This window comes from Perca flavescens, chromosome 13, assembly GCF_004354835.1.
Source record: "Perca flavescens isolate YP-PL-M2 chromosome 13, PFLA_1.0, whole genome shotgun sequence".
Lineage (NCBI taxonomy): Eukaryota > Metazoa > Chordata > Actinopteri > Perciformes > Percidae > Perca > Perca flavescens.
In genome coordinates this window covers 11,653,462-11,668,069 of record NC_041343.1, presented here as the reverse complement: position 1 = coordinate 11,668,069, position 14,608 = coordinate 11,653,462, and positions in this window count along the sequence as shown.

Here is a 14,608-nt window from a genome sequence, read left to right as displayed (position 1 = left end):
CGACATACTATACTATGTAAATGTAAATGTAAATGGACTGTTCTTATATAGCGCTTTTCTAGTCTCAACAACTACTCAAAGCGCTTTAACATCATACAGGAACCATTCACCATTCACACACATTCATACACTGTGGCCGAGGCTGTTGTACAAGGTGCCACCTGCTCATCAGATAATCAGTCACACACATTTACACTCCAATGCGCAGCTTGACTATGACTATGACAACTATGACTTTTTTAACATGCTATACTATGACTTTTTATAACTTTTGTCAACATGCTTTACTATGATTTTTATTACTTTTCGACATATTATACTATGAGTTTTTTAGCACTTTTTTATCGACACACTACACTGACTTTTTTTTTAACATGCTATACTATGAGTTTTTTAGCACTTTTTTTCGACAGGCTCTACTGTGACTTATTTATCAACTTTTTCAACATACTATACTATGATCTTTTGACATACTATTCTATGACTTTTTATCACTTTTCTCGACTTTTCTATGACGTTTTCAACATACTATACTATAACTTTTTTTCAACATACTATACTATGACGTTTTTCAACATACTATACTATGACTTTTTTAACATGCTATACTATGACTTTTTATCATTTTGTGACATACTATACTATGATTTTTTTATCACTTTTGTCAACATGCTTTACTATGACTTTTTATGACTTTTTCGACATACTATACTATGACTTTTTTCGACATACTATACTATGACTTTTTATCATTTTTTGACATACTATACTATGACTTTTTTATCACTTTTGTCAACATGCTTTACTATGACTTTTTATGACTTTTTCGACATACTATACAATGACTTTTTTCGACATACTATACTATGACTTTTTTTGACATACTATACTATGACTTTTTATAATTTCTTGACATACTATACTGTCTTTTTTATCACTTTTGTCAACATGCTTTACTATGACTTTTTATGACTTTTTCGACATACCATACTATGACTTTTTTCAACATACTATACTATGACTTTTTTCAACATACTATACTATGACTTATTCTCACTTTTTTTCAACATACTATACTATGACTTTTTTATCACTTATTTTGACAAACAATACTATGACTTTTTTCACCATGCTATACTATGACTGAAGGTTGTGTGATCAAATCTTATAAGTTTCTGGGTCAAAGATACTATGTGAAAAAGACATATATGATGAAAACATAAACTTCTGTGTCAGGTTAGATAGCTTAGGGTGATAAGCAAATGCTTGGGAGACAGAAGGTTGACACTTCAAATCTTACAGATTGCAATTAGTTTCAAGACCAACTTTAAAACAAAGGCTCTTTACCAAATTTATTTTTTTTAATAGATAAATACACTTTTCGACATACTATATTATTACTTTTTCATCATTTTTTTAGACATACTATACTATGACTTTTTATCACTTTTTCTGCATACTATACTATTACTTTTTTATCACTTCTTTCCATAAACTATACTTTGACTTATTTGACATATGGGGGCCATTTGTTAGAGTGTAACCCAAACCAATCAGTAACTGTTTATGAATTCTTTATGGGCTGAAAGAGTCAATAGCATTTCCAGTGTTGTTGCATTTGAGTGTTGTTTTTCTCATCCATCCAAAGATGCACTTTATGGTTTCCTCAGTAGATCCCCCATTGACTAAATATCTTGTAAACAAGCTTAGTAATAATGTTCAGTTTCAATTCAAACCTGATTTCTTTTTAGTTTAGAGGGTACGATTTTAATTTCAATTTTGTTCCATGTTTATTTTCATTATCTGCCCGAGATCGTTCTCGGCAGTGTTTTGGTTTATTTTGTAAAAAGAAAAATAGGTTTGATGAAATCTTAAGAACAGATGTAAAAATTAAAAAACCATGGTATGGTTTACATTTTGTACTACTTTGTAATCTGCAAGTGCCTTTATCATTTCAAGTGTTGTCAATTGAAAAAGAAAAAAGGTTAGTAAGGTTAGTTTTTTTTAACATGCTATACTATGACTTTTTTTAACATGCTATACTATGACTTTTTATCACTTTTTTTGACATACTATGCAATTACTTTTTTATCACTTTTCTCAACATGCTTTACTATGACTTTTTATGACTTTTTCCGACATACTATACTATGACTTTTTTCGACATACTATACTATGACTTTTTCTCATTTTATTTCGACATACTATACTATGACTTTTTTCACCATGCTATACTATGACTTGAAGGTTGAGTGATCAAATCTTATACGTTTCAGTAAGTTTTCAGGTCAAATATACTACGTGAAAAGACATATATGACGAATACATAAACTTTCCTGTTGGGTTAGATAGCTTAGGGTGATACTCAAATGCTTGAGAGACAGAAGGTTGACTGTTCAAATCTTATAGATATCAATTAGTTTCAAGACCAGCTTTAAAATAAAGTCTCTTTCCCACACAGCTGTTTTGAATAGATCAAAGCACTTTTTCGACATACTGTACTATTACTTTTTATAACTTTTTTCAACATGCTATACTATGATTTTTTTCCACTTTTTTTGACATACTATACTATGACTTTTTCAACATACTATACTATGACTTTTTATCACTTTATTTCGACATACTACTCTATGACTTTTTTCGACATACTATACTATGACTTTTATCACTTCTTTCGACAAACAATGACTTTTTCCACATACTATAATATGACTTTATATCACTTTTTTCAACATACTATACTATGACTTATTTATCGCTTTTGCAACATACTATACTATGACTTATTTATCACTTTTGCAACATACTATATTGACTTTTTTGACATATTATACTATTACTTTTTTATCACTTTTTTCGACATACTATACTATGATTTTTTAACATACTATACTATGACTTTTTAATCACTTTTTTCGACATACTATACTATGATTTTCTGACATACTATGCTATTACTTTTTATCATATCTTTCGACAAACTACTATGATTTTTTGACATACTATACTATGATTTTCTATTTACTATGATTTTACTTTTTATCACGTCACAAGACCAGCTTTAAAAAAAGTCTCTTTCCCACACAGTTGTTTTGAATAGATGAATGCACTTTTTCAACATACTATACTATGACTTTTTATCATTTTTTTGGCATACTATACTATTACTTTTTTATCACTTCTTTCCATAAACTATACTTTGACTTATTTGACATACTATACTAAGACTTTTGATCACTTTTTTCAACATACTATACTCTGACATTTTTGACATACTATACTATGACTTTTTCAACATACTAAACTATGACTTTTGTATCACTTTTTTTGACATACTATGCTATGACTTTTTTCGACATGCTATACTATGACTTTTTTAATCACTTTTTTTTCAACACTGTGACTTATTTATGAAAAAAAAGTTTGCGTTAGGTTAGATAGCTTAGGGTGATAAGCATATGATTGGAAAACAGAAAGTTCAGTGTTCAAATCATACATGTTTTGAGGTCCAATATATACTAAGTGAATGGGACGAATATGCCAAAATCATAAGGCCTTCGGTCCGGTCAAATAGCTTAGAGTGATAAGAGAATGATTGAAAGACAAAAGGTAGAGTCCTCAAATCTTATAAGTTTTAGGGTCAAATATACTGCATGAAAAAGATGTTTATGACAAAAACATGCATTGCTGTGTCAGGTCAGATAGCTTAGGGTGATAAGAGCAATCTTGGGAGACAGAAGGTAGACTGTCGAAATCTTATAGATTGCAATGTGTCACAAGACCAGCTTTAAAAAAAGTCTCTTTCCCACACAGTTGTTTTGAATAGATGAATGCACTTTTTCAACATACTATACTATGACTTTTTAATTCAGTTTTTTCGACATACTATACTATTACTTTTTATGACTTTTTTCAACATGCTATACTATGACTTTTTTCACTTCTTTCGACAAACAATACTATGACTTTATCTAAATGCTATACTATAACTTTTTATCACTTTTTCCGACATACTACAGTATACTATGACTTTTTTATCACTTCTTTCGACAAACTATACTATGACTTTTTTCAACATACTATACTGTGACTTATTTATCACTTTTTGCGACATACTATACTATGACTTTTTTAGCACTTTTTTGACATACTATACTATAACTTTTTCTCACTTTATTTCGACATACTATACTATGACTTTTTTGGCACTTTTTTTGACATACTATACTATGACTTTTTTCACCATGCTATACTATGACTTGAAGGTTGAGTGATCAAATCTTATAAGTTTCAGTAAGTTTTCAGGTCAAATATACTACGGGAAAATACGTATATGACAAATACATAAACTTCACTTTTGGGTTAGATAGCTTAGGGTGATACTCAAATGCTTGGGAGACAGAAGGTTGACTGTTCAAATCTCATAGATAGCAATTAGTTTCAAGACCAGCTTTAAAATAAAGTCTCTTTCCCACACAGCTGTTTTAAATAGATCAATGCACTTTTTCGACATACTGTACTATTACTTTTTATGACTTTTTTCAACATGCTATCCTATGATTTTTTTCCACTTTTTTTGACATACTATACTATGACTTTTTCAACATACTATACTATGACTTTTTATCACTTTTTTTCGACATACTACTCTGTGACTTTTTTCGACATACAATACTATGACTTTTTCCACATACTATAATATGACTTTTTATCACTTTTTTCCATAAACTATACTTTGACTTATTCGACATACTATACTATGACTTTTTAATCACTTTTTTCGACATACTATACTATTACTTTTTATGACTTTTTTCAACATGCTATACTATGACTTTTTTCACTTCTTTCGACAAACAATACTATGACTTTATCTAAATGCTATACTATGACTTTTTATCACTTTTTTTGACATACTACAATATACTAGGACTTTTTTATCACTTCTTTCGACAAACTATACTATGACTTTTTTCAACATACTATACTGTGACTTATTTATCACTTTTTGCGACATACTATACTATGACTTTTTTTGCACTTTTTTTGACATACTATACTAGGACTTTTTCTCACTTTATTTCAACATACTATACTATGACTTTTTTTGCACTTTTTTTGACATACTATACTATGACTTTTTCTCACTTTATTTCGACATACTATACTATGACTTTTTTAGCACCTTTTTTGACATACTATACTATGACTTTATTCACCATGCTATACTATGACTTGAAGGTTGAGTGATCAAATCTTATAAGTTTCAGTAAGTTTTCAGGTCAAATATACTACGTGAAAAGACGTATATGACGAATACATAAATTTCCCTTTCAGGTTAGATAGCTTAGGGTGATACTCAAATGCTTGGGAGACGGAAGGTTGACTGTTCAAATCTCATAGATAGCAATTAGTTTCAAGACCAGCTTTAAAATAAAGTCTCTTTCCCACACAGCTGTTTTGAATAGATCAATGCACTTTTTCGACATACTGTACTATTACTTTTTATGACTTTTTTCAACATGCTATACTATGATTTTTTTCCACTTTTTTGACATACTATACTATGACTTTTTCCACATACTATAATATGACTTTTTATCACTTTTTTCCATAAACTATACTTTGACTTATTCGACATACTATACTATGACTTTTTATCACTTTTTTCGACATACTATAGTATACTCTGACTTTTTTATCACTTCTTTCAACAAACTATACTATGACTTTTTTCAACATACTATACTGTGACTTATTTATCACTTTTTGCGACATACTATACTATTACTTTTTTAGCACTTTTTTTGACATACTATACTATGACTTTTTCTCACTTTATTTCGAGATACTATACTATCACTTTTTTAGCACTTTTTTTGACATACTATACTATGACTTTTTTTCACCATGCTATACTATGACTTGAAGGTTGAGTGATCAAATCTTATAAGTTTCAGTAAGTTTTCAGGTCAAATATACTATGTGAAAAGACGTATATGACGAATACATAAACTTCCCTGTTGGGTTAGATAGCTTAGGGTGATATTCAAATGCTTGGAAGACAGAAGTTTGACTGTTCAAATCTTATAGATAGCAATTAGTTTCAAGACCAGCTTTAAAATAAAGTCTCTTTCCCACACAGCTGTTTTGAATAGATCAATGCACTTTTTCGACATACTGTACTATTACTTTTTATGACTTTTTTCAACATGCTATACTATGATTTTTTTCCACTTTTTTCGACATACTATACTATGACTTTTTCAACATACTATACTATGACTTTTTATCACTTTATTTCGACATACTACTCTACGACTTTTTTCGACATACTATACTATGACTTTTATCACTTCTTTCGACAAACAATGACTTTTTCCACATACTATAATATGACTTTATATCACTTTTTTCGACATACTATACTATGACTTATTTATCGCTTTTGCAACATACTATATTGACTTTTTTGACTTATTATACTATTACTTTTTTATCACTTTTTTCAACATACTATACTATGATTTTTTAACATACTATACTATGACTTTTTAATCACTTTTTCCGACATACTATATTATGATTTTCTGACATACTATGCTATTACTTTTTATCACTTCTTTCGACAAACTACTATGATTTTTTGACATACTATACTATGATTTTCTGACATACTATGCTACTACTTTTTATCACTTTTTTTCGACAAACTACTATGATTTTTTGACATACTATACTATGACTTTTTATCACTTTTATTGGCATGGTATAGATGACGTTTTTTGACATACTATACTATAACTATTTGTAACATACTATACTATAACTTTTTGTAACATACTATACTATTACTATTTGTGACACACTATACTATGACTTTTTTAGGCACTGATGGCTTTAACTCCTGGTTCAATCACCACTCTGACTTTTTTATCACTTTTTTCGACATACTATACTATGACTTTTTTATAACTTTTCTCGAAATACTATAGTATGACTTTTTCCGCTTTTTTCAACATACCATACAATTACTTTTTTTACTTACTAGAATATGACACTTTCAGACATACTATACTATGACTTTTTCATAAATATCTAGACATGCTATACTATGATTTTACCACTTTTTTTCAACATACTATACTCTGATTTTTTATCACTTTTATCGACATGTTATAGTTGACTTTTATCGACATACTATACTATAACTATTTGTGACATACAATACTATGAATTTTTTAGGCACTGATGGCTTTGACTCCTGGTTCAATCACCACATTTTTATTACTTTTTTCGACATACTATACTATGATTTTTTAACATACTATACTATGACTTTTTATCACTTTTTTTTGACATACTACACTATGACTTTTTTCGACATACTACACTATGACTTTTTTGACATACTATACTATGACTTTTTATCACTTTTTTTCGACATACTATACTATGATTATTTATAACTTTTTTGGACATACTATACTATGACTATTTATAACTTTTTTGGACATACTATACTATGACTATTTTTGACATACTATACTCTGACTTTTTCATGACTTTTTTCGACATACAATACTATGACTTTTTATCACTTTTTTTCAACATACTACACTATGAGTTTTTCGACATACTATACTATGACTTTTTATCACTTTTTTCGACATACTATAGTATGACTTTTTCCGCTTTTTTCGACATACTATAGTATGACTTTTTCCGCTTTTTTGGACATACCATAATATGACTTTTTTACTCACTAGAATATGACTCTTTTAGACATACTACACTATGACTTTTTTGACATACTATACTATGACTTTTTATCACTTTTTTTCAACATACTATACTCTGATTTTTTAGCACTTTTATCGACATGTTATAGTTGACTTTTTTTGACATACTATACTATAACTATTTGTGACATACTATACTATGACTTTTTTAGGCACTGATGGCTTTGACTCCTGGTTCAATCACCACTCTGACTTTTTTATCACTTTTTTCAACATGCTATACTATGACTTTTTTATCACTTGTTTTGACATGATATACTATGACTATTTTTGACATACTATACTATGTCTTTTTTATAACTTTTTTTGACATACTACACTATGTGCCTAATGCAAACAATGCATTTTTATCACTTTTTTCGACATACTATACTATGACTATTTTATCACTTTTGCCACTCACACTTTCACCCATTGGTCACGGATAATGGAAAGTGAATCTTAAATCTGTCATGGAGGGGTTGGATTTATTCACGAACTTCAAAAAGATTCATTTGAAAGTTTCTTTCTTTTAAATTTTTTATTTACAGCTTCATATGTTGATTTTTATATCATAATAGGCTGTATATTAACGTATTGGGAGAAAACAAGTAGTTCTATGTAAAATCAGACATTGAGCACCCCCATATAGCCAAAATGGCATGATCCTCATTTCATAACACCTCTGTGAAGATTTGACTGTGAGATTGGCTGTCGAATCAGGGTCCTTCAATCGAAGCACTGAATATTAAACTATTCAGGGTCACGCCTAGTAGCTACAGTTGGTTTTCTTCAGTCTGGCTACTGTTCTCACTCACTTTGTGACAGTAGATAAAGTAATTAAATGTACAAGAAATAACCCAAATTGCTGGTTGTTATTATGATGATCTACAATAAGAAAACACTGTAGAGCTAGTTAATGTATAACTTAAGAAACATTAACTAAAAAAATCTTTTATAAACATTGTATTAACTAGGGTAATGTTCAAAAACTTTATAAGCCAAAGTAGGATAATGTATCAATTCTAATATTGATTACACTCAACATACAATGAGCTAATAAGCATTAAACACTCAACAACATATTGATATGCAACATGTTTTCTATGAAGAGAAGATGTCATTCTTACATGCGATTGCTGACATTTTATTACCTTTCATTATACATAATATAATGGATGCATTTATAATGTTTGCCCATTTACAGGATTGGGTGAGCGACATAAAGGTGACTTCAAGTACCTTCAAAAACCATCTTATATGTGTCCTTGTTTAAAAAGGCTGACCTCCTTTAGTTGCACAGCTGTCAGCAGCTGTGACACAGTGTGATCTACCTTTTGTGTCCAATTATCACCTCAAGCTTGAGTGATGTGATATGACTAAATGGTGGGCGAATAATTTTAACGCGTGCTGTGGAAGGTAATGTCCACTCCAATCAACATCGCTGATCCGTGATGCTGAATAAAAAAAGTCAATACTCTTAACTAAAAACGTCATTGTCTTCATTATTGCCTCTGAGGTCATGATTTCATAAAAATGTTTAAATAACTGGAGTGTGCATGGGCATTGCTTTAATGGAAACTTGAATATGCAACATTCAATGTTTTTTACATTATGTTTACTAAGTCATTCATGCAATCAAGCCTCTTCATGAATTATTCCAATGACTTGATTCCAACCAAATAGAATTCTAAATAAGATTAATATGTGTGAGTAATGCTGTTTTCTTCTCTGGAAAACTACTTCTCAACCCCATGAAAGGCTGCCTTCATCCCCTCTTTCTTCTTTTTCTTCTTTTTCAAGGACAACTGTCTACAGTAGGTTATTCACAAACGTTTGCCTTGGTTTCTAAGATACTGTGTATGAATGTGTGTGTGTGTGTGTGTGTGTGTGTGCGTGTGTGTGTATGTGTGTGTGTGTGTGTGTGTGTGTGCTTGTGCTTGTGCATGCTTGTGTGTGCTGCCAAGTTTCATTTTCAATTTTGCCATGTTTATCCAGCAGATTCTCTGCAATCTGTTGACAAAGACCCGGGCCATGACAGCTAGGGCAAATGTGGCAGAATTGCTGGAGAGGCTGACAGAAAAAGTGAAACTGATGGCTGTCAACCCAGAACAACGCTGTATAAGGGGACGGATCTATAGAGACAGTGTGGCTGAGTGCTGTGCTGCTGGATGAAAATGTCTCCTCTGACCTACCATCTAAACCGCACCATATGTCATCTAGGTGTTCAATTTCCTCCCATTATCACACACTCAATCCAAAATATTATTCTGGAAGTCATTGAAGTTTTGGAGAATGGGCACGCTTTTGGCCTCCTGAACAGGTAAACAGGTAATTCTGGCAACAGGATTTTAAACATAATAACATTAATTTAGGATGTGCAGAAGGCACCGTTGCAGAAAAGAAGTCTGGAGGTGATGAAGACATTGATTTGCTTCACAGCAGTGAAACACACAGGTGGTGTCAGAGATAAGCAGCATTTCTCAGCGCTTCCTGTGTCATTGACATACTTGGAGGTAGGGAGGGGTGAGGTGACACTGGTGTTGAGTGAGGTGAGAAGTTATGAGTGGAGGGAGGGGGGCAGGAGTAAGGAAGTGCAAATTTATGATCTTTCTGAAATTTATTGAAGCTGTGTTTGAGGAAGATTACTTTCTCTTAAAGCAGACAGTTGGTGAGGAATTAGGAGGTGTCAGAGATAATGAATCTGATGGTGAGGCGGAGCTGGAGCCAGCAGTGGTAAATTCAAATTTGTTTATGGAGATATATCACTGTCTGTCACTATAAGGGTTGAACCGTAGGGAGGATGTGTCCTACGATGCCAAGAGAGGACTTACTGTGTCAGATGAGAAGGGAATGCTAAGTTGTCAAAAGCTGCACTCAAGTCAGAGAGGATGATGGCATGGCTTTATCTGGCAGCAAGGGGGAGGGGGCAACTTTTAGAGACAAATATTATATAAATTATTTATTAAAAGATAGATGGCTGTAACTAAATAGATAGTAAGTTGAACAAAATCCCTCGAGAGTATGCCAAAAACTGAAAGAAGAAAAGTAGTGCAAAAAAGTACTTTGCACCCATACATTGTGAGGGTGACAGGATGGTGACAATTTCACTACTGTAGTTGGGATACTGCCTCAGTTAAACATAACCGATAAAATCCACAACGCCATCAATGTGTGGTTGGTCTGTTGAATAGTTTTTACGGTGTTTAAATTTCCCTGCCAGACATGTTTTACGACATGTAAAAATAATATGTTTTGAAGTATGTTTTGAAAAATGATTGATGGTTGATGACCTTGTGAAAAATCACCCTAATTTCAAACCCAAAATCAAAAACTACAAGTGTTACACTCTCCAGGGGAGCTTCCAGCAACTACAGTTGGGTCTTGGTTTCAGGATTAAACAGTAGAGTGAGTATCAGCTGAGACCTGGAGACTCTATCTGGATTTGTGAGTCAGCGAGAGCAGTTCTAGACAAAGATACTATATACTAATATCTGCATGCAAATGTCCTTTCTGTATTTAACTAAACTGCCCTCTATCAGAGACCTCCAGTAGAGGCCTTGCTGCTTCATGTCAGTGGCACAATGTGAAGTGGCAACATAAAAGAAGTAGATGAACCAACAGGGTGAACAAGATGAAAATAAATTGGTCACTGAGGGAGACAAAGGCCAGGAGACCACTGGCCTTTGGCGTACCCTCAGGGTAGCTGAGCCACAGAGCAGGACCTGCAGTCCCAGGTGGGGTGCATGGAAACCACCACAGTTTGAATGTTGCAATTAGCCAAATGTCATGAGTCAGAAAACAGCCTTTCAGGGCAATATTACATATACTCATACTGAAAAGGTTGTCCACCACATGTTGGGAACATTTCATGAAATGATGCACCTTATGCAGTATTAAGATCTAACAAAGGAGAGTGAATGGTTCCCTTTCTTCTTCCCTTAGTAGCAATAATGAATATTTGCAGATTAAGATGTTACAGCATTTTATCAAGCCTACTGTATACTGAATGTAAAGTCTGGCTGTTTTGTACAGCATTAAAAGGCTCAATAAAATACAGTATAATGAATGCAGTTAGGACTCTTGCCTGAGCCGCATAATGTGAAAAAACCCACTCTGCAATTCATAATGTTGCTTTACATGCTCCGTAATCACACTGTCTACATTTCCTTTGAAAATATATGATCCTGACATTTCCTATGGTGGTACTTTGGATACTAATATCCTCTATGTAAATATACTAATCATTTTTGCACGTTGTTACATCTTGAACAAATATGTATGTCTACTGTCTGAATTGTGTGTAGTTGATTTTTGTCCATGTAAACTGCAGCCTGTCATTATTATTAATTTATGTTCACCTAGATAAGAGGGTGGTTTACCCTGAGGATTATGTTTTTTTTGCATCCACAATCAGACTCTTGCACGGAACACACTGACTAATTTTGTTTAGATTTCTTTAATTTTAATATCTTCATCTGGCTATTTTAGGGTGGCAAATGTACCTTTATTTTCTTTGTATTACAGTATGTGATTTAGTCAATGTCAAAACCACCAAGAACTATCTTAATCTTTTTTTAAATTTATTTTAGCCAGTTGATTACTAACAAATAAGGAAAACAAATGAAATATAGCCATTTGTTCACGTGTTTAAGCTTTCTCACATTGTTCGTCATTCAAATACTAAATTGAATGCTGGTAATGTGCCCTGTGAATTGCTTTATCGAAAATATGGTCATCCATGCTTTATTGTCATTATTACTACTATAGTTGTGCTTTCCATAGAAAAAAGAATCCCCCATCACAAATATTTCTTTGTAGCAATGTCCAAAGAAGTGAAGCAGTTTGAGGCCAAATTGTTCCCCTGAGTGCTGAAAAAAATATCACAGCAGTAAATAACAGTTACAGTAAACTGCCTTTTCATTCAACCAAAACAACAGCACCCATAAAGTGACCACACCATTCTAAAACCACTGTAAACTACAGCTTTGTAAGATGGAGCTGTAACTGTGTGAATGCAGGTGGAGCCTTGTAATTGGTCCCTGTGGGCTCGGCTATGTATTTCTGTTCTTCCGTTACATTCACATGTACTGCAAGCTGAGTAAATTAGGAGCAGCCTGTGCAGCACTTGGTGGGGAGATTGTGCGGAGGGAGGGGGTCTGGTTCCCTTAATAGGGTAGCCAAATTGTGTCAAAGTGAGTCCAGAATTGACTACACAATACCAATTCCTCCATGTCTCCATAGCGCTTCTGGAAACCCAAGCAGTTGAATTTAAAGCATAAATGGTGGATTGCACACAGTGCCCTGTCTGCACAATATCTGCAGACAATCCTAATCCCTGTCTATCTGTCTCAAGATACAAATATTGACAGGCTGTCCCCCACTGCACATAGCACCTTTTGCACCATGGCCTGAAGCTATCCTCCCCACTGCTGTCCAGATCTATGCCCGGGGAGCTGTCATTCAGAGATAACTGAATGGCTTTCAGTCTCTCCTGGATCCTCTGTAATTGGTCAAACAATAGCCAATGACACAATATATTTGAAATGAATTTGTTTTTTAACATATGGCCATATATTTAAGCAGTGTGTCCGTCAATTCTCGGATGCCACCATCCCCATATGATCAGGAGTGCTTGGCTGTGCGGGGACATTGGTCAACCTTATGAATTGTAATTTGAATTTCAAATATTTCATTAGCTGTCTTTGACAAACAGAGTGTAGTGTACAACACACCCAAAAAAAAGTATCTACAGCTGCTGTATTAAAAAACAAACTGAAGGCAAAAGACAAATTTAATTCAGCAGAGCAACTTTTTGATCTAACAGAGATCTTTAAGTCAGGCATTGTCAAATAACTATCACAAAGCAGAACAAGCAACATATAGACACAAACACGTTCATGTACATGATTAAGAGTTGATCCACTCTCAGACTGGACCAATCAGAGCCGAGCTGAATAGCACTGTCTGAAAAGCATGCATGTGTGGCCTGTGAAGAGAGCAAAAATAGAAAAAGAAACATTAAAAAAATATTATACAAGAACATACTAAATAATATACATGAAAATGTCAGAGAAATATAAAGCATGAATCACGTAAGTCATCCAGAGCACCTCCTGAAAGCAGAGGCATTCTGTATCTGTATCTTTATCTTGTTCTGCTTTGTGATGGTTATTTGACATCTGACAAAGATCTCTGTTAGATCGAAATGTTGCTCTGTTAAATCAAACTTGCTGGGAGCTATCAGTAGTGTGTAGATCTTTTATCTGACTGTTGCCATAAGATGTGTTTGAGAAATAGTATCGCATAAGATCAATATAGTCAAAACAACCCAGAAAAAGGATCCAACAGTTAACAGTGTGAGCCGTTTAAAAGAGTGCTCATGTTGTCTTAAAACCACATTTATCTAGTGTTAATACTACATGGGATTTATAGAATCCCTGGCGGAATTGAATAAAAGGAAGATAACTGTTTAGGAGAAGATGAAAATGTGTTTATTTTACCTAACTATGCAATAAAAAAATTATGTTTTATTTCTTTAAGCTATGTTCATGTTTCTTATGAGGATCTTGTATATTAAAAGGGAAAGGGAAATGAAACCAACATTTTAATTTGCTACAGAATATGATGATATATATATATATATATATCTCATCTCATATGTATATATATATATATATATATATATATATATATATATATATATATATATATATATATATATACACACACACACACAAGATGCTCTAAAGTAGCTTGACAAGTGTATAAAAAGGAACTTCAAAATTCCAAAATGGACTTTGGTGGGTAAATGCAGTGTGTCA